Source organism: Cupressus sempervirens, chromosome 7 (assembly GCF_028749045.1).
Source record: "Cupressus sempervirens isolate cs-2001-9-10 chromosome 7, ASM2874904v1, whole genome shotgun sequence".
Taxonomy (NCBI): domain Eukaryota; kingdom Viridiplantae; phylum Streptophyta; class Pinopsida; order Cupressales; family Cupressaceae; genus Cupressus; species Cupressus sempervirens.
In genome coordinates, this window is record NC_143124.1 from 858,962,934 (window position 1) to 858,985,928 (window position 22,995).

The following is a 22,995-nucleotide window of genomic DNA, read 5'->3' on the forward strand; positions in this document are numbered from 1 at the left end:
ATTTTAATTTAGAAAGACGACCAACCTTACTTGCAAACAAATTATGTTTTCTACATTTGTGCAACAATAAAAGTTTCTTATTACAGCCAATACCCTGTTCTGAAAGGCTGACCGCAAGTACCAAGCAGGACATTTCCACAAACAGCTTAATTAAAAATATCGATGATCGTCATATATACTGTAATCTTGAACACCCTAGACAAATATTGAACCATGAAACAAGACTAAAAACAAATTTCTAATCAAATTTTCTGCTAGCCCCAACAGCAAGCCGCAACTGTAAGGCCTCAAAAATTGAGTGGCCAGCAATACCAACCAAAACTAAATATTCACTCATCAAAAAGTCTCTTAAACATGAAACACAAATTATTTCAAACACAAGCACAATCAGATAGCAAGGAAAATTTTCTGATGATATTTACCAAAAAAGGGCAATCATTAGTGTATAGAAAACTATTAATATTATACCTCTAGTTCTTCCCCAAACACAGGAATTCCCATAGCATTTCAGAATCTTGCAACCGGAATGGAAACATGTTAGAACAATGAGGATTGTACATACGGATACAAAAACAAATGAATGAACAAATAAATAATTTTAATGATGTTCATGAGACTGATGGGTCAAGGTACCAAAAGCTCACAGCCTTAAATTATATTCAGATTCCTTTTCATATCTGACCTCCTGTTATCAATCTTCAGTATAAAGCTTGATTTTATCTTTGAAATACAAACTGTGCATGTTCCTGGTTTTCAAGATGACTTGTACTGATCAGAGCTATCTTCATACCCTCTGCATTGTGTAAGAAAGTGTCACTCAGTCCCAACTTAATAAGAAAGTGTCACTCAGTCCCAACTTAATAAGAAAGTGTCATTAAGTCTCAACACATCCTTCAGAACATGCAAGTTTTCTCCTACCATATATCTTTGGACCTCTTCCACCTACCTGTCTCACAATAGACAATTTTGAATCATCATGCACATCTCTACAGGGACCAGGATATCACTCATTGAAACATTTAGCATGCAACATACAACATGCATCTAATGATATAAACATGACATAAGAAAGCAAGCAATTTTCAGTGGGATACAAAAGTCTTGCCAGTTGATCTCGCACATAATGCCAAATCTTTTTCTACAATTGAACCCAATGCAAATCCATGAGGGTAACAGTGGAAACCATCCCCATTAGGAAAGAACCCATTGTTGTCAAAAAACTTATCAAAACCTGCACAGCATAGCACAATATTTTCTTTCATTCATGCTTTTATATACTAGCTTTTATTCGAAGTAAATAGTTCATGACAACGTTTATCTCCCTTTTGAAATTAAATTATCATCCTCGATGGTTACTCTGGATAGGAGTTGGCACGTCCGGAGAACGTACTAATAGTAGAGTTGTCCAACTCTAGTATGTGGATAGAAGTGTAAGTCTAGTGGACCTAGTCATAACAGTCAAGGAGCCAGAGATTGATAAAACAGAGTGCATCACTGGTAAGTGGTAAGTATTATCCTCTTCAGTGTTCACTGCTATCAAGTATTGCTGTAATGCTCCCGTGCACTCTTTGACTCTCACATTGTCTTACAAAACTTTGGCCTTCATCTGCTTCTGCCATTTATTTGCTTTGATTTCAAACTGAGCCAACTCTTGTTTATTCTCCAATCATTTCTACAAGCTTTCCTTGGTTCAAAATATATCCATCTCTGTTTTTAACTTCAAATCATTTCTCAGAACCTCCTAAAATACCTTCTTGGATTTCTCTGTTTGTTCCCTAAAACCTTTTGGCCATGCCTCCATTTCCGCTAGTCCTACTCCTTAACAATGACTTGGAAACAGATTTACTTCACCTTGTCCAAATGTCTGTGTAATTCATAACCCCGCATAAGCTAATGCTTCTGCATTTTCAGAAAAGTGACTCAAGATTTGGGATATATTATTAACCTAACAAAGTTTCCCACCATGCAAAGTTTCACAAATGGCTTGTGCAAGAATGCCCATTCGTCGAGGCTTGACCTTTTCTTTCCTCTCCAAATAGAGGTCTTGGCACAGAACTAGCTACTGTTAATTCAGTCTTTGGCTCTGATTCTGGTGCTCTAGATGACTCGCCTCTAAGTAATTCTCCCTGCACTACGATGTCACAACTCAGAAAACTCTCATCACCCTCCAGTACTGAGTCAACACCATTTTCAGATGATATCCTGCAGGAATCTCCAGTCCTATTGTCCTTGAGCGGCTAATATTTGTGCTCAATGTCCCCTGGTCCCTGCTCTTCCATATATCAGATCAATAATGAAGGACTCATCCTGCTCATCCAAACAACGTGAGAAATGCCTGGATGAAAATCCCAGGTTTGACTTTGTGGTACTCATACTGTCAAGAATCCTCATGCTCTCCCGAATATATTTCAGTGGCAACTGCTACAGAAGAACACTTTCATAGTCTGGGAGTCGGTAAGAAGCCCAACAAAAACTAATCTCCACTCTTAAGAGAATGAGAATCTCATGAAGCAACATATAATGGAAGAATCAAATTCTACATTTAAAATGCCCTTGAAGATACCAAAGGCATACACATCTACAAAAATCATAGTCCTTAAAAAAAAATACTCTAAAGATGCAAACGACAGAGACTGCAATTCTTGTCACAAAACTAATGCACATTAGATAGCTGCCATGCAAAAAATTCTTGAGAACTAGGATTTATATTATTCTCCTGGTAATCAGGCTCCAGTTATCTGCCAATGCTCAAATTACAGTTGATGAAAGGGATAAATAATTTTATTTTTAAAAAATTTGAAAAATAATACGTCTACAATCCTGATGAGCAACCTTTTGCTCCAAAATAAGTTTTCAGCCACTCTACGGTTTCATCATAAGCACGCCATTGCAAAATGCATTATATTAAAAATGCCTACGGTAAATAAAAGAACTCAAAGGAATGTCAACGAGAAACCAGCAATTCAAGAAAATACAAGTTTCGTGATTCTAGATATAATTTTTTGAATGCTTAATATAGAGTTTGAATAGTGAATAGACACATGGTTTTGCACAAAATGATGCTCAGGGAATACAAACCAAGTAATGTACTTCATTCTGCAAAACGATTGCAGTCATGCATACATATTTCCTCATCATTGCATTCCATAAAATCAAACTATTATTTAAGGACTACGATTCAGAAGATATATAATACAAAAAGACCAGGAACTCTGATAAGATATCGTAGTACACTGGATACTTAACAATAAAAAGACGTATAATTTGGTAATATTGTTGGCAAAGTTGAGTTTACAAACTGGAAGAAAGATCTCTTTACCTAGTGTGAAACCTCAAGAAGACCAGCAAAAATATCAATTTGTAAAGTTTAGGCTAGGAAGGAGATCATATATATTAAACTAATAACCTGAAAGTCAGTGCAGAGGCCCATTAAATTGAATACATTCTAGAATGAATTATAAAATGGATTGACATTAGGGGAAACTTTCAAGAATATGAATTTGTCTCACTTAAGTATCCCCTTCGAAATTCCAAGAAACGAGAATCAAGTTAAAATTTGGAAGGTGTAAAGTGGAAAAGGAGACTGCGAAATAAAAAACATGAAACATTTGGGTTATACCAGAAATTACCCATGCAACACATCATCGTAAACCCTGATCAAAGGATGTTATTAGCCCTACAAAAGAAGTTTACAGTCCCTAAATGATTCTACATTAATGTTAAACAACACCTAAATTGCTTTTTGAACAGGGCAAACACTAACTATAAGAACGAAAAGAACAAACTAGTGCAAAAGAATACTAGAAATGCACAACAAACTTTACAACTCTCGGTATGACAGTTCACTAGTTACAAGATTCTCAGTCAATGAACACCACCTAGACAATCAAATTTCAAATAAAAAGTCTTTAAAGGTTTAAAACGTAAAGACACATTTCTTGTCAAACAACAAAGCAAACAAAATGCTACATCGAACAATCTTAATCTTTCTGGAAAAAGGCTTTAACAGTCAGTCACTAGAAGAAAATTCATACCAGCACTTGGCGTCGTTTCTATAAATTTAGCAGTGGCCTTTGTGCGTACAGATGCTCAGGGAATACAAACCAGTTAATCAGCTCTTGCTACAAATATTTTGCAGTCACTGTACAGTTTCATCATCAATGCATCCACAATGTAATATCAAAATTAACAAATATTGTGGGCAGGGAAACTAATCCAAAGGAATGTCGAGCATATAGACCAACTATTGCACCCAAAAAGGTTCGATTCCTCTGAATAGAATTTCCTACACGAAAAAAGCGGAACTGGAATGATGGCTGTCAAAAAAATAAAGAGTGAGACACGGCCCTTGTTATAAGGACGCTCATACAAACCAGGTAATCTACTTCATTCTGCAAATTAATTGCAGTAAAGTATTATGTTTGCATGTCAACATCCTTAGAATTAAACTGAGAGTAACCGTGCAAAAAAACATTAGCAATGGATAGTCGTACTCTTCCGCAAACTCTCTAGATATCAGTAGCCGATTGTTTAAAAGCTGATGTTCATGACTGTCGACAAAACAAGCTCAGAAGACAAAAAATGCCCCATACAAATAACAAAGAAAACGATAAAGCAATAAAGCCAAATAAGTCGTAAATAAAGTTCTCAGACAATAGAGCTATCAAATTTCCACAATCTATCAGAGTTCTCAGACATTCTGAAATGAGATTCTATTGAAGGACAGGGAAATAACAGTAGAAAAAACTACATTGTTAAAATGTGAGGATGCTGATTTCTACCCGCATAATGCAAGAGACCTCAAACGGAAGAAAACCGTGTGAAGCGTTCAATGCCTAATTATTTTCATAATACGTGTCATAGTAGAAGTTAAAACAATCATAATACATGTCTTCTGATTTTTTCAACTTCGATGCCCAAAACTATCAATAACGCCTCCAAACAAATAAACAAGTCTGAATAAGAAAAAGTCGAAGAATGATATCAAAAGTTGACTAGCTCAAACCAGGGGGTTCGCCAATCGGTTGCGGCATACAGAGAATGTGAGGCTTGTAGGAATTGTGGTGCAATGGCAATGGGGCACTCGTACTACCCCTCGATCATTAACAACCCACATTTATGAATATCGATATGTGAGAGAAATACATTTATGGGTATTTTCATATCCAAGCAGATACTTCATGAAATTTACTAGTTAAGATAGTCAACAAGCAATGAAGGGTTGTGCCCTTACTAAACAGTAAACAGATGTCTTCCGCGTTCGATGTTAATCAACTAATACTGTTCACGGGTGCACCAGAAGCGAGTGGCTGCCATGAACAAATGCTATCTTAAATTTTCTTTACTCTAACAGAGGCTACAGCGAATAATGGCTTTTCAGAATCGCTTCAACAAATCAAAGAAAAATCTTAGATTCAGGTCATACCAATATGAGAGGTCAACTACTGGCATCGCTCGTTTTATGCGGTTCAAATATTTTCCCTGCAATACATCCAGCCGATAACGCCTAAGCCTACTATTCAAATCTACAGCACCGTGATACAGCCCATTCATAAGGGACCTCCTCCACCACAATCCAGCTCTCCCGCGGTGGTTAAGCGTGTAAATTAATTAAGGTTGCCCGCCCTCCCAACAAAAAAGCCCTAACAACACTGATTATACTAGAGATCCCTCCGCCCGCGGCTCCCTCCATCTCCGATCTGAACTAGGGTTTAGGTTTTATCATGGTACAATCCGCCTTAAGACTCTACGGGCTAGGTTTAGGTTTTATCACGGTACAATCCGCCTAATCAGAATTTAATTCATTCCCTAGAAATGTGTTTTTAACAACTATCATTGCAGTTGTTGATTTAATAGCAATATTTGTTATTTATAATATTTATCATTTAAATCTATAACATTTCTACGATCCATATCAATGTGACCTAATTTTTATTTTTTAAGGTTGGATTGGGTATAAGTTTTTAGTCCTCGCCCTGTGCATACCAATTAATGTTTTCATTTGACCTCTTCAATTAATTTTCATTGAACATATGCTTGAAAAGCATAAAGTTTAGATGTGTTTATTTATAAATTAAATTTATAAAAAATAAATGCTATTTTTCATTTACAGTCCATTTAGCTTCGGGTTTAATTTTATTTTTCAATATTAAAAAAAAATAGAACAATAATAATTACGTTGTCACATCAGTACAGGCACAATTCACTACCGACTTTAATTCATTGTTGCAAATTTCAGAAAAAAACTGACAGTTAGACTTTGCCTTTTTACTTATTAGATTTAGCTTAAACCTTTGAAATTGATCCATATTTTACACTAATTAAAAAATATCAACTTTCCTTTCAATAAGTTTTTTGTAATGGAATATATTGTAAGCATACTTGACTGAGATAATGTAGTTTAATTTTTCAAATTCTTTTAAAAAAGCGGATATAAAATGTTTTAAATTATTAGTCCCTATTGAAACCTGTCTTCATTAGACCCTCCTCTTCAGCGTTTGAATCTTACATTCTACGGTTTAAAAATTAGTTTATTTTTTAAATCAATTTTTGTACAATAAATTATGAATTCTTATTGGCCAGTGCCAATTTTACTGGGAGTAAAATTGATTTTACTACCACAAAAAAATAAGAAAAATAAATGAACAGATAATTATGCATTAATTAGACTGCCATTACTGACGTATGTAGAGGTACAAGTGATTGTCTCTCTGACAAGATAGCCAGACAAACTGCCAAGAATCTAAAAAATGACAAAAATAAAACTATGAAATCTTTCGTAAGTTCTAATAGCATCCAAGGTCTTTCCTAATGTTCTAGTAGCGTCTGTAAGTATTTTTTTTGGCACGCCGCTCAAGTTTCTAAGGTTTGCTCAAATGTCCAAGTTTTAACTTCAAACGCACAAAATTTCATCCAATTTGACAATGAATGCTCCATTTACTTGTCTTCCTTGACTCTTAATTATAAATATAAAGATAGCTCCAATTGTATTAATATTTTTATGCAATTAATAAATGAAATTTTTTAAATACGAATTTATTATACATGAGGGATTTGTAGGTTAAGAAATATTGTAATTATATGTTGTAATTGTTTCTTATCACAAATAATAAATAAAATACAATTTACATTATTGTTTAATGTTTATTATAGAGGGCGGGGGCTCTAGCTCGGTTGGCTAAATCTTCTCTGTTGCAAGGGGTTGGTCACGGGTTCTAGTCTCCCCTGTTTCCGTGGTATCGGTGGGTTTGTCGCGCCAGCGCTACCGATCACGTTAAAAAGTTTACCATCGATCACGTTAAAAAGTTTACCAGGCGTATTAAAAGAGTAAAAAAAAAATTGTTTATTATAGATACTAAATGAATTATTATCTTGATAATACAATTTGTATTAAATTGTTATTTAATTTTTTCAACTTCCACACAAAAATCAAAGCATCAAACAAATCATTTACACACAATTAATTAAACTAATGCAAGTATTAGTACAATTTAATTAATTAAATAAATAAATAATTAGTTGTAATTAAAAAAATTAAAAAATCAATTTTATATAAGTTATGTACATTCTATAAAAAAATTTAAAAACTATACTAGAATAGATTTAAACCCAAATTTTAGATATTAAAAGTAAAATTTAGATATATTGTAATCTTCATTTTTAACCTATAAATTTAATCTTTTTATTACAAATTTTACAAAACAAAAAATAATATTATATTATATTATATTTTAAAATGGATAACATTAATTATATAAATAGATATTGTCAATTTTTCATTATTAAAAATAAATAAATATCTAGAATCTTTTTTTCATTTTATTTTGAAATCATTATAATATATATGTTTCAAATATATAATTTTATTATGATTTTTTATAATCTTTATACTATTTGTCAAATACCAGATCATATTCAATGTCTATTTCGAAAAGGCTTTTAAGCTCATAAATTTTAATGTTATATATTATACTGTACTTTCATATAATATATTTTACTCTAGTCACATTTCTCCCTCTCAATCAGAGCTCTTGTAATTATCTTCAAAACAAAAATACATGTCGTTTAAAATCTTAGTTTAGTGTTTTATATTTTTTAATCTAAATTTATTTTTAAAGATATTATAATTATATAATTCAATTTAAGAATGATGATATAAAGTTATTTTTAAAAAATAACAATCTAAATTTAAATGTTATATGGTATGAGTTTTGATTTCAAAAATTGTGATATTAATTATGTTAAAATATTTTTTTCATAATTTTTTGTGAATATGTAACTTTGTTGTATTTTTTTAAATATAAGGAAGGGACTATTCATCCAAAAAAAAAAAATTATGAAATATTTTTAATGTTTTTTTACAAGAATTTTCTCTAACTTATTTTTACTGATAAACCTCTAAAATTGTCATTTTAATTTAATATTTTTCATCAATATAGATTTAGTTTCATGACATAAATCACAATTATATTTTATTTTACATTTCTACATAATTTAAAATTTAGTTTTTATATCAATGATCACATTACCAAGATGGCCAAATTGATCAAATTTATTGATATTTTTGACTATTTATCTTATTTTCTTATGTTCAATGACAATAAAAATGAACATCATTAAAACTTCTAGAAATATCTCATTGACACTTGCACAAGGCAAGGACTCAAGCTCTCCTAGAGCTCTTATTATCATTAACATTTTAAATCACACTCTTTTGATCTATTATCAAGGTGTAAAAGAGCATAATAGAAAATATGTTAGTTTGTATATCCTTATTCTCTCTAATTTAACATATTTTCTTCTTATGCTATCGTGCATCGTGTTAATGTATCATTGAGTGTAATATGAAATGTTGATGATTAAAATTATAGACAATCAAATCCAAAAAAGTGCATAATAATACTTACAACTGTTGATTTAATATCCACAACTTTTTTTTCTTTTTTATATTGAAAAAATTCAATTTACAAAAGAAAGAAGAGCAGTTCACCAACATGTGTGACTTCAAAGCTCTTATAGTTGATGATGATAACCCATGATTGAATGAAATGTATCAAGTTTTCTAAAAAGAAGCCAGTCATATAATGCCACGTCAACTTCTCAATTATGGGTGTCTCTTTTACACAACCATTGGTCTCACATTTTTTGGGTTGTTTGGAGATCTTTGCAAAAAGAATCTTGATGTGGAAGCACATTTTCTAATGTGGCCTTGAAACCTTTGTTATAAGCAAGGAGCTTACCAAGTATGCTAGTGTAAAAAAAATGGAGGTCATTTTAGATTTTGAGAAGTGTGAAGTTGGGTTGCACAACTATAAGATCCTCTCCCCTATTTGGGTAATATATTAAAGTGGAGGGAGTCAAGTTTCGAGTAATTTTAATCCAATATAAGAGAAAAAATAACTTAGATCATACAAGACATGTTAATCATTATTCTTATATTGATCATGTACAATATATTTGTCGGTGTTCTCGACTTCAAGACCTAAAGAATAATACCAACATGATAGATAGGTCTAAGAATTTCTTGAGAGTAGGTGATTCATCTAAACCATTTGTATTTAAATGATTGGTGTGAATCTTGTGGTGTTTTTGTTAACCTTAGTTATTTGGAGAGTGCGACCAATTTTGGTATTGCTACAACCAAAATTTGAACCTAGACAACCTTTTCCACACAAGTCAACAACCAAACCCTAACAAATGATGGACTTAAAACTCATTGGATGAAGATGTGGCCCTTGTACGAGAAGGTTTTTGTTGTGGTAGAGAACAATCAACAATGTACAAGGGAAATAGAAAGTGTGAACTCTTTGAGACATAAATCACATAAAGACCTAGGTATATTGGACATGTCAAAGATTCCTACCATGCTACACAAGTTTTACATCTATGAGATAAAAAAAACATAAGCATTGTCTTTACACTTGATACAATCTTATGGAACCTACATTAAAAATAGAAGAAAAATCAAGTTGAAGTCAAACAAATATTTGGTTTAGCAAAGTGTTCAACTATGATCTAGGATTTAGTAATATAACTCTTAAAAGAAGAATGGGTAGAAAGATTAAATAAAAGCTCATGCATATCCTATAATCATCACATTTTATGCTTAATGACATCTCTTTTTAGCATTATGTCAAATGGATCATACACCTTATTATGTTTCTTTATTCGGTATTATAAGAATTTGCCTTAGGGCAAAATTCACCCAAGATCAAAGAACTCAAGCATAAGCACAATAGTGGACCAAAAAGAGTATGATCAGAATATCGATATGTATTTGATTAAATATGAAAGTACACTAGGAGTGCCTATATATAAAGGTCTCCGGAATGCTTCTAGAATGCATAGGAATCAGCATCATGATAAGTCATACAACCAAGCACATGTCCACTAGATATGGGTTATCCTCCATTAAGCACAGGAGCAAGTACGATGATGAGAGGATAAGCCTACAAAGGTGTAGCATGCAAATTTATGTTGTAGACACCATGTGTTGATTTAGAATTGCTTACTTCTGTGTTGTTAACATGACAACTCATAAAAGTACGCAAACTCCTAGGTGTCTCACAAAATAAATAATAAAATAAAATAATGCATTAACCTAAGTAAACTTAAGTAAGTGTAAATAGTGAATACTTATTTACACTGACACCCCCCCTTAAGTCCAACTTGGGGCAATGCCCTTATGCTTACGAAAACCAGCATGAAAATGCAAGAAGGGTCCCAGCTACTAGGCCATGTTAGGTACCCATGTACGTAATGAAATGCAATCTCTCATAAAGCAAAGAAAGAGGGAAAACCCATGGGAAAAACCCTACCCCAAAAAGAGAGATGAAAAGACAAGATGGATGGATGGATGGAGTAATCAAGACCCCCCCCCCCCCCCCCATTACGACATACAAGTATATACAATAGTGAAAAATGAGAAGGACAAAACCCTATAAGAGGAAAAAGTCCCCCCCATAAGAAAGAAGAGGAAGAGAGACAAGGTAGTGCCCCACCCGCCCCTCCCCCGTAAATGAAGAATGTCGATCAGTGACAGCTGCTCCAAGGTAGAAGCTGGTCCAAGAGTGGTGAATGATGTTCCTTCCCTTTGGAAGAATCAATGGCAAAGGTACAATCTTGAAGATGTATGTTGGCCCTAAAACCTACTCAAGTGTCCTTGTGTTGATGTTGATGGTCACCCCTTCCAACATTGCTGAAAAGAATGAATGTAGATCTGGCAAGAATGTAGGTAGAACCTATTCCAATGAACCATCTGTCTCCTTAACTGATAAAGAGACCTCCTACAACTGATGTACATAAGGATCCACAATCACGTCAACCTGTAAGGATCGATCATGTAGAGAATGGACATGAGGGTCAAAGTGAACCCTCGAAACTGTAGACACCTAAATTTGATTACACTATTTTAGTAATCCTATTTAGTTATCTAAAAAGGGCATTATTAATTAAATTTCTATTTAATTAATCCTTTGTCATCCCCTAGTTGATTAATTTAATTAATCATCTATAGTCCTAATTGATAAATCAAATAATCTATTATTTATCAATTAAATCCTATTCTTCTATCTAATTCCAAAAATCCCCATTTATTAAATAAATCTATTTGATAAATGAAATCCTCAAATTCAAAAACTCCTAACCTATCTCTAATCCTCCATTTAGCCTAATCCACCCCATCCACCCATACTAACCAAGCTTAGCCACTAACTCACCCACCCTCATTAATGCCATCCACTTGCACATCTCTAACATCCCTAATCTAATCCTAAACCCAAGCCTAATCCACCCCCTAATGTTGTCACATTCCTTAAACAAGTTTAAGACTTTCCTAATCGAAACCAAAGTCTCCCCTCAAAAAACCCAACCACTAAGTCATGAGTGCTCTTACAAAACATAAAAGACTCTTACAAGCCCACTCATGACTCTTACACCCATCTTCCACACTCTTCCCTCTTCCACACTCATTCCTCTTACATCCCTCTTACATACTCAACCCCACTCATCATGACTTTAACCAACCCTTTACCCTACCCTCTCACACTCATCCTCCTTGTGACAAGTGTCACCTTCCCATTGGTGCTAAACAAGCACAATCCATGTGCTCCCCTTTGAGTGCATCTTAGCCCTCCTTAAGCCTTCATCCATCCTTGCATCTAAGCCCTCCATCCCTCTACCCCTTAGCCTATAAATTGAATCCCATCCCAAGCCATTTCATCAACAATCTTTGAGCTAAAGTTACCATGCTATTTTGAGAACCAAAGCCATCAATATTACCCTTATAATGCCAAATTGAGAGCTCACAAAGCTACCAATTTGCCATTACCCATCTCCATTGAAGCAACTTTTGAGCATCTTGAGCATACATCCACAGCAAAAGGACACATCTACAGAATCAAGAAAGCATGGAGTGTTTTTTCTTGTGAGGTTTGCACTTCTTGTTTTCTTCCTTTGTCTAAGCATATATGTGAATTTAGTTTTTGGTTTGTGAATGTTTACTTTATTTGTTAATGTTCTTTGCATACTGATTCTGGTTCTACAGAAACAACTGTAGACGGATCTCCCAATTCTGCTATTTGTGACTCCATAAACAAACCTACAATGTCTACCATGTAGTCATTCACTATTGCTAGAGCGGGAAGAAAAGGTGTACTCCGCTTTGTTGGACGTATCATTGTGACAATGTATGCATGTGGACTATACTAATGTCATGACCTCTCACTATAATTGTTGATAGAAATCCACATGTCTAAATCTGTTGAAGCATTATCGTTGGTCTCACTATCAATTTCCATAGTGTATGAAGTGCGGAGAGGATTAGAGGATAAGCTGGGTGAACTTTCCTCAAAGTGTACATCCTTATCCACAAAGATCTCATGAGTCTTAGGATCCATAAGTCTATATGCCTTAGCACTGTCTTCATATTCGATGAAAGTACAAGGCCTAGGTGGTGGTGCCTTGCATCCCCTGGAAGATATGTTTGCCCATGCTGGACAACCGAAGACTCTAAAGTGACTCACAATTGGTTTTTTGCCATACCATGCCTCAAAAGGAGTCTTCCCAGCTAAGGCATTATGAGGAGACATGTTAAGTATGTGAGTGGCATTGCTAATGGCTTTGACTGAACAAGTGTTGGATCAAGAGACTTGGCTCGTATCATGCAACTTGCCATGGACTTAAGAGTTCGCATCCTAAGTGTTGCAACATCTATCTTGTGCAGACTGAATGCTGGTGAATTTTGAAGATCAATACCCTCAAGTTTGCAAAAGTCTTGAAGTCTTCTATCCACATATCTGTTTTCATTATCCATCCTTAGAACCTTGATGGGTTTCCTTGATTTCTGTTCAACATGAATCTTGAAGGTTTGAAGCTTGTCCAACACTTCATTCTTGTGATGAAGAAAGTGGACCCATGTGTAGCGAGAGAAGTCATCAACAAAAGTAAGGATGTAGTGGCCTTAGCTAATTGATGTCACTACAAAAGGACCTGCTAAAACCATGTGAACCAACTGAATAACAAATGGAGCTCTTGAAGACTTCCCTTTATTAAACTTCTCCTCCAAATGCATATCCACTAAACATGATGAACATTCACCCTTAGAAAAGTTGATGTTAGGTAGACCTTTGACCATGTGTTTGGAACAAAGTTGTTGTAGATAGCGGAAGGCAAGATGACCAAACCACTCATACCATAGTTTGATTTGTGAATTAGACTGAGTTAACAAGGCATGTGAAGGAGACTTGGGTACAAAGTGGGAGAAGGTGTAAAGCCTCTTGTCATGATTGACTTTCCCCACTACAACCAATGAATCATCTTTTAGACTTTGCACCATTACTGAATCTAGAAGGAACTCAACTTTGTTGTCATCTCCAAGGTGAGTGATTTGGTAAATTGAGAGGAGATTGGAGCTTAGGTTAGGAACATAGATAATGTCTTTGAATTCCCCATTTTCCATCTCTACATGTCCTTCCCTTCAACTTCCATTTTTGTATCATCTCCAACAAAGATGTGTGGTACCTGTGACTACTTCAATGAAGAAAAGTCTCCCTTTGAAGAACCCATATAATAGGAGACACCTGAGTCAAGAATCCATCTCGAAGAAGAACTTGTATTTGCCATAAGTGCTTGCCCTTTTCCCTTTGAAGTGGATGGAGTTGAATCCTTGGAAGTACCTGGCACTTGAATTTTGTTCTTCCTGAGCAGGTTTTCCAACTCATCAATTCTCTTAGTCTTGCAATAATGCTCATCATGATTTGGCTTTTGCAATATGCACAAAAAAGTTTATCCTTCTTTTCATTGCTTCCCTTCTTATTGGAAGAAGAATTCCCTTGCTGTGGGGAGGATTATTGTGTCTTAGATTGTGATTTCTGCTTCCACTACTTCTTCTTACTGTTGTTAGAACTTTTTCCTCTTTGACTTGATTGGTTCCCACCACTAGCCACCAATGCTTTGGTCTTTGATGTCATGAGAAGTCCCAAATCTATCAAGTGAGATTGTTCAACAATCAACAACTCCACAAATGCATCAAATGTAGGCTTTTGGAAAGCACTTCCTATGGTTAACCTGTGAGTATTATAACTCAAAACAAATGAAGCATACTCTAAAGGTGGCCTCTTCAAGATATGATGAATCAACTTTTCATCCTTCATGGGATTTCCACAATCTTTGAGTAGTGCACTATACTCATTGGCTTTGTTGATGTAATCTTGAATTGTGTCAAAGTTCTTTGGATCCAATAGAAGTAGATCGTCCTCAATCTGAAAACCTTTTTCCTCATCCACCTTACTATACAATGCTTCAAGTTTGTCCCATGCAAGTTTGGATTCCTTTAAACTAGAAATGTGGAAGAAGAGATCTCTATGTACACAATTCCTGATAATTCCTTAAGCCTGTTGGTCTTATTTTTTCCAATCAACGAGTATTATCACATCAATGGGTTTTAGAATTGTACCATCAACATGAAGACATACCTATTTCCATTAATCTACTACATGAAATATCTTTTCATGTAGAATAATTATGTGAAGTTAGAAGTGGACATTTAGGTGAACCCATGATGCAAAAAATTAAAAGAGCACGAGAGAGAGAGAGAGAGAGAGAGAGAGAGAGAGAGAGAGAGAGAGAGAGAGAGAGAGAGAGAGAGAGAGAGAGAGAGCATAATATACACCCCCCCTTTCACTCAATCAAAAGACACCCCTCGCCCCCCTCCCCAAAAAAAAGGTGCTTTTGGCACTTTATATTTAGTTCATGTACAATAGGCCACTTGTCAAAATGTACAGAGTGGACTTTTGATTTTACTTTTTACAACTACCTTTTGAGGCCCAAATCTATCATTAAGCACTATAGCTCAAATGTACAATAATTTTGAGAAGTAATCAAAGCAATATAATGCAAGAAAGGCCCTAGTTCTTAAAGTGATATTTTTTTCCACACAACCCTATAATCTGAATGTTGATCTGGAAAGTAGACAAAAAATCATGCACTTTCAAAAAAAATAGAACCTAAAAATGTGTTCAAATGAGCCTATACGGAGTGTTTCAAGTTGCAAAATGTAGGATTGGATAGGTATAGTTGCCAAAAGACAAAATTTCTGACAAATCCATGCACCAAAACTAAAAAATAGTTGCACCACTAAAAAAATTAGGAAATTCTACCCAAAATCAAAAAAGATCGCACCTGATTTGGAGTCCAGATGACTAAGTTATAGCCTCTCAAAGTCGGGTTGCCAAATTAAAACTACATCTGAAGAGGGGTCTGGGAAGAAAACTGTGAGCTTAAATTTGATAGTCAAACAACGATTGTAACAATTATAAAATGCTTGGGAATGATGCTTAGACTACCATCAAATTTAATACCGTGTCTGCCTAATGTCAGCAAAAAATAGTTGCTTAGGTGACATGGCAGTACGGATTGCTAACTGGATGACACGTGTCGTACGATGGTGTTGAGTCAGTTGTATGGAAGCAGACACATGTCATATGAATGGACAGATGGCGCTGACTAAGAGGCCTGCATGTCATGTACAGTTGGTTTGACGTGGGCAAGGTCCACCGCCATAGAGTATTGATGTATCAACGACGGATTGGTCCACATGTCATTGCGTTGGGTTTGTTGAGTACGGGTTCATGCCACATGACATGTTTAGCTAGCAAGAGCACATGCTAGCACTGTAGGTAGACGTGGCATGGCTAGTTGTATTGATTGTGGACACATGGCGTAGTTTGATTGATTGGTTGGAGAGCTTGTCAACGAGGCCTTCAATAGTGGTGCCAGTTATCGAATTTTGAAGACAGCGATCGAAGGAGACTACAATGCCGAGAATTTTTACTGTTTGCTAGAAAGAGGTAATATCGCTCATGGGAAATATCCCACATTGATAGTGGAAGCGACTTCATAGGAGTTTAAGAGCCCAAAGTTGCAAAGTTGAAATAACAAAGGCAAGTCGATGGAAGGTTGTCGAGTTTTATAGTCACCGAAACTTGTGCTTGTCGGTTGGTAGTTTGTGTGGGATCTGGTTTGGCCGATGGTGTGGAAGAAATTTCTTCCACCAGACTATAATAAACCCACCCTAAAAATGGAATATTCTTTGCTAAGTAGTCTGCCTGCTGATGGAATATTTCACGCAGGGTACAACACCGGGGTGTCACTGCCCAATGCTTGTATAAAAAAAAATTCTTTGTAGGGCCTCTTGGCCAAAAAAAATTGAAATAACTCTATTTGAAAAAGCAGAGAAAAATCAAATCCAAAAAATAATTAAATAGATCTAAAAAATGACCATACCCAAGTTGCAAATCAAGTCTTCAAGTGTCGATTTACAAAAAAAATTTGCCTCACGATCGACTTTGGCCTAAGGTAGCCAAATTTATAGCTAATTTTCACTGAATTGACGTTCTAGACACAATGGCAAGGTCCGTTCTATTGGAGTTGATGAAAGCCAACTTCGAAGATGCCCAAGATCACCTGTCAAAGAGAAGCCAAGGAGAGAAAGAGCATGGAGCAAGGGAAAAACCCTAAACGAAAATGAGAGACCACATATGAAAACACAATGAAAATGTATTTACAATGAGAAGTGATAATGCGATATTGTACAATGAGAGAGAGGTCGCTTATAACGACCTCAAGGAAGCTTCTAGAACAAGCTGGAAGGTGGTAGAAGATAAGGATGACAACCCAACACACATCCACAAAAGGTGGAACATGCTAGAAGGGAACAAACTCCCGTGTTGTCAACAACTAACCACTACATGCATTAAATACAAAATATTAAATAAATGCATTTACCTAAGTAAGCTTAAGTAATAGAATAAATAATTACAAAATTAATTATTTACTCTAACACCCCCCCTTAAGTGCAACTTAGGGAAATGCCTTAAGCTCACAAGACTAAGATAAAATGCAGAATGGGTTCCGGCAACGAGGCCATGTTAGGTACCCATGTACAATGCAACAAAATGCAACCTTTGTAAAACAGAAAAAGAGAGAAAACCACGTGGGAAAAACCCTCCCCCAAAAGGAGGTAAGACCTAGTGAAGAACTAAAGAAGCCTCCAACTAGGGAAATTGTCCACTAAAAAAGGAACAACGAGTGATCATGGAGAAGCATCACTGAAGCATGAAGAAGCCGCAATTCTGTCAACAAGAAAGAAAACTACTGATCTGAAGAACCTCCATGGAAGAAGAAGGCACGAACCAAGCATGTCTATATGGTAGATAATCCATCTCACCGAAATGCGTAGGTAGCCAACCACTGCAATCGCCTTGTACATAGGATCAACCACTGAATACATAGTTCACACTATCGAACCATCGAACCACGGATGCATTATAACAATAGCATAACCCCCCCTTAATGCAGACGGGGTGTGATGACAAGCAACTGAGAAAGTGGGCCAAAGTCTCCTACAGACGAACCAAGAACAACGAGAGAGGGAAAGAGGTACAAACACCTATAAAGACACGATCAAACTGACTCTACATGGGGCTAATGTTGTGGAAGGGACACTCACTTGACAAAGGGAGAAGGCCTAAAATAGCAAACAACTATCCCCCCCATGGTGCTTTATGAAAATAGTGCATGTACAATTGACTCAAAACAACATTCATGATCCTCAGAATGCAAAAGTGACACTTTATCTCAGTGCGATACAAAAAGGTGCTTCAAAATGATAGCTACAATGATCAAAACTGAAAACAAGTTGCAACAAAACAAAGTACAGCATAAAACAAAAGAAACTATGCCAGGAAAATGATCCTCGGGCCTAAAACACTCAAGATATCCACCATATAGCAAAAAAGCCAAAACTATGATAGAAAGATCATGGGCCAAAAACTAAGAAAAAGGACCACATTTCTAAAAAGTACACAAAACTAGCTTTCTAGAAATATAAAGTTTTCAAAAAACGGGCATGGGACGCAAAAGATATGCTTGCTGGAGTCAAAAATAGAACTTTAGACTTCAACAAAAAAAATGGGCAATAAAAAAGCATCAAAACCTAAAAATACCTACACCAAAGTCTCCGTCTCAAAACTAGCTTTTGGGTGCTTCTTTCGGATCAAAAAAATACCTCCGTAGGCTTAAGTTATAGCCAAAAAACTGAGAGTAGGTCCAAAATGACCCTGAAGGAGAGTGCAAGCAAGGTCTAATGACGTCATGCTGACGTCAGCAAACTGCAAGAAATAAATTGATAGCCACGTCAGCCTTCATGCAAAAAGATGTCACGTGGCAGGTCCACATGGTAGCCACGTGCCAAAAAGTGACGTGGCAGGGGCCACGTGGTGAAGTGCCACGTGGCAGCGCTGCCGCGTGTCACTCGTTGGACGTACTGACGAAGCAGAAATTGCCACGCGGGCTGTGACTGGGTGTCCCTAACTGGGCAGAATAGCCACGCGGCTGGCGCTGACTATACCTTGGCGGAGGCGGCAGGACAGTTGCAAACGTCGGTGAAGGCTACGGAGAGGAGCATCGCAGTTGACGAAGACGGCAGAACAGGGGGTGCTCGGGCCGCGATGGAGGCTGAGAGGTGTTCGGGCTGCGTGGCTAGGAAAGACTGAGCGCAGGCGACGCTCCAACCGAGGGCGGGCGACCTCGTAGTGGCCACTGGGCGGTGCTGCGGCAGCACACCTTTTAATATATATTTTTAAATTTTTTTCAACCCTGCATCCGTACAGTCCATACAATAGACCCTACAACTATTTTTTTTTTGCCTCCCAGAGCTTTGTCTCCAAATTCGACAAGCTTTATATGAATCCTGATTGCAAACAGCCTTCTAGATCCAATGGTGATGTCCGTTTGGGCCCAAAGTGCTCCAAAAATTAGTTGATCCCCTAATTTGAAGAAAAAATGCACAAACAAACTAGGGTTTGTGACTTCAAATCATGGCTTCAAAATTTCTTCAACGAAGCTGCAGCAGGAAGGCTCTGATACCATGTTGGAGTTGAAGAAAGCCCACTCCAAAGACGCCCAAGATAACCTGCATGCGAAAACCTATCAAAGAGAAGCCAAGGAGAGGAAGAGCATAGAGCAAGGGAAAAACTCTAAATGGACATGAGAAACCACATATGCAAACACAATGAAAATGTATTTACAATGAGAAGTGATAATGTGATATTGTACAATGAGAGAGAGGTCGCTTATAAAGACCTCAAGGAAGCTTGTAGAACAAGCTGGAAGGTAGTAGAAGATAAGGATGACAACCCAACACACATCCACAAAAGGTGGAACATGCTAGAAGGGAAAAAACTCCCGTGTTGTCAACAACTAACCACTACATGCATTAAATACAAAATATTAAATAAATGCATTTACCTAAGTAAGCTTAAGTAATAGAATAAATAATTAGTAAATTAATTATTTACTCTAACACGTTCTAGCTCTAGATGCTCCTAATTTTTGCAGTACTCCAGATCTGGGTTGAGGTGTTGAAGCAACAATGGTCTCAAATGGTTATGTGAAGATAAATTCTCCAAGCTCTGATACCGTGTAAGAATTTGCCTTAGGGCAAAATTCATCCAAGATCAAAGAACTCAAGCATAAGCACAATAATAGACCAAAAAGAGTATGATCAAAATATCTATATATATTCGATTCAATATGAAAGTACACTAGGAGTGCATGTATATAAAGGCCTCTGGAATGCTTCTAGAATGCATAAGAATCAGCATCATGATAAGTCATACAACCAAACACATGTCCACCAGATATAGGTTATCTTCCATTAAGCACAGGAGTAAGTGCGATGATGAGCGGATAAGCCTACAAAGGTGTAGCATGCAAATTTATGTTGTAGACACCATGTGCTAAATTAGGAGTGTGAATAACTGTGTTGTCTACATGACAACTCAGTTAATGATGCAAACTCTAATGTTGTAGACACCATGTGCTAATTTAGAGTTGCTTACTTCTGTGTTGTCAACATGACAACTCACAAAAATACGCAAACTCCTAAGTGTCTCACAAAATAAATAATAAAATAATGCATTAACCTAAGTAAACTTAAGTGTAAATAGTGAATACTGATTTACACCAACAGGTATTAATGTCTTCTAAGGCAATTGTGATGCAATATCTAGAAATTTGAACCCAAATGGTGGGTCCAAATCATTCTTCCAAATGGATAAAGCAGAGACTAAGAATACTATAATGTGATGGTAGTCAATGACATACTTTTTTACCTACCTAAGGATAGATCATCTCATGTTAGTGCCTACCCTAGTCAAAGTCTCCATGACTTGAGCTTCTTGGGTTGAACCCTAACCACCCCCATGACTTTAGCTAGTAAGATAACATGAGAAAATTACTCTAAATTAATGAAATGGTAGATGATACGTGTCATTTAAGATGTTGGTGTATTTGATTAATCTTTGACATTTGGCTGCAATCAATGGACTCCACGAAATATAGTATTTTTTAGACATTTGGCTACATAATTCATATGTCTCATCTATGTTTCAACATTTTGTCGAGTGGTTCAAATGACATTTTTGTGTGCTTCAAAAATTGCATTCATTTTATCAAGGCATTTTTAAAAATGAAATCTAATGAAAGTTTGGATTGGATTATAATTTTTAGGGTATTCATTCCCAGTTCTAAAGTACCCATTTTTTCACAAGGTGGCAAGACTTTAGAAAAAATTACATGGACTATCTTCATCCATGCTCGTTGCATTTGCTTAAATATTTCTAAGGCAATTTGTCAAATAATACACATGCCTTCTATATGTATCTACATTCCCCATACATATATATGAAGGTGTTTATAACTAGTGCATCTTTACTAAAACCCACATTTGATTATGCTCGTATGGGTAGCAGTAGTTTGTTCTAAGATGCCTATTTTGGCACATGATGGAAGGATGATAGCAACAATGAAAAAGTCTAGCTTTACACCTATCACTTTCATTCTCCTTGAAGTCTCTAAGCCTTTCCCAACAAATCTATTTTGTGCTTGTCCTAATATAATGGCATTTCATGATCCATTTTTCTTTTGAGAACTTCATTGAAAAGTTTATAAGCCTCTCCAAGGAAACATTTTGGTGTACATCATACAATCATCCCAATCCTTGACACATCATCATCCCCTGTAAATAATTTAAAGCCTCTCCAAAAACACCATGTTGTCACCAACCAACAACTATTGCACACAATGAAATTACATTTTTTTGAGGAATTTGAAAGATTGTAAATATATATAACATGGAATCTCTATATTCCATTATTCTCAATCCTCTCTTTAATGATATGAGGTTAACCACTATTAAAAAAAATAAGTTTTAAATATAATAATATTAATTTAAAACCAAATCTATTTGATGTTAACTTCTCAACTGATAAATTTATATTTATAGACAATTCAAAAATACTATTACATCTTATTATTACATAGCTATTTATTAAATAACTTATTTAATTAATATAAATATATCTAGTTTTAAAATTTCAATCATTGTAATCTATAAAGTTTAGAGGAGTTTGTTAAAAATCCTTATCAAAATCAAAACAACCTTAACACTAACATGTTAATTCTACACTTGTAGTCATAGTCTCATTCTATATTTTAGTAATTTGCATTTTCAATTAATTTTTAAAAATTATATATTTAAAGAGTTAAAATGGAACACAAAAAATGACATGAAGAAGACATGTATATTGAATCAAGAATTCAAATATAACATATAAAATATACAACACTAGCTTTTTAAATAGTATTTTATCCAAATTCATGGTTATTGGAGCACTTTGCTCAGGTCTTATCAATAGGTTGATTCCAAGTTGAAAAGCTTGTTGTAATATTCAAATAATATGAAACTTTTGTGGAAATGTCAATTCAATATTTCATGGTATACTTGAATTGAATTAAATTGAATTCCATTTTGTTGTAAAATTCATTTCAAAGTTCTATTACAAAATCTCTTGGAAAACTAAATTCAAATCCTAAAATATATTGATTGCACCATAAACATTTTAAATCAAAATGGACTCTACAAAAGTTCATAGAAATTTAAAACTATATGTTAGAGCAATGAAGAATACTTTTGATTCTCGGAATAGAATATACACTAAAAAAATGTATTAAGCCAATGCTCTTTTTGGCAAGAAAAAAATAAATTACACGAAAACATTGTGAATAATGGCTGGAGGACATAACATTCAAAATATAATTTTGTCAGTCTCCAAATTATATAATTAAAAGAAAGCAAATAGTTTGTCTCTTGATAAACTATATATTTCTTCACACACTAATAAGACATGTTACGTCATAAATACAAGAAATCGTCTTGTAAGAATGTTGTATTCCTTCATTAACACTATTACATGTATCTTCTATATACAATTGATGTCTATTGGAAGCTATAAATGCATTAATCAACCAAGATTTCCTAGGAACAACCCCTCTATTTGAGAATAAATGACTTCATCAAGATGCAACCCCACCTCGCATATGCAATGCCTTATAGTGTGAATTGTCCCTAAACCTTAATTAGACGCAAATGCAGAT

At 35.3% G+C, this 22,995-nt stretch overlaps 1 long non-coding RNA gene across 1 annotated transcript; it reads right to left on the bottom strand.

The window, feature by feature from the left end:
• Nucleotides 1–565: 565 nt before the first annotated feature.
• On the bottom strand, nucleotides 566–5,825 carry LOC149550160 (uncharacterized). Its single transcript, XR_016354172.1, has 2 exons — nucleotides 5,426–5,825; nucleotides 566–5,309 (listed from the first exon to the last, which is right to left on the bottom strand). It is a non-coding gene; the product is annotated as an uncharacterized LOC149550160 (long non-coding RNA).
• Nucleotides 5,826–22,995: the final 17,170 nt, after the last annotated feature.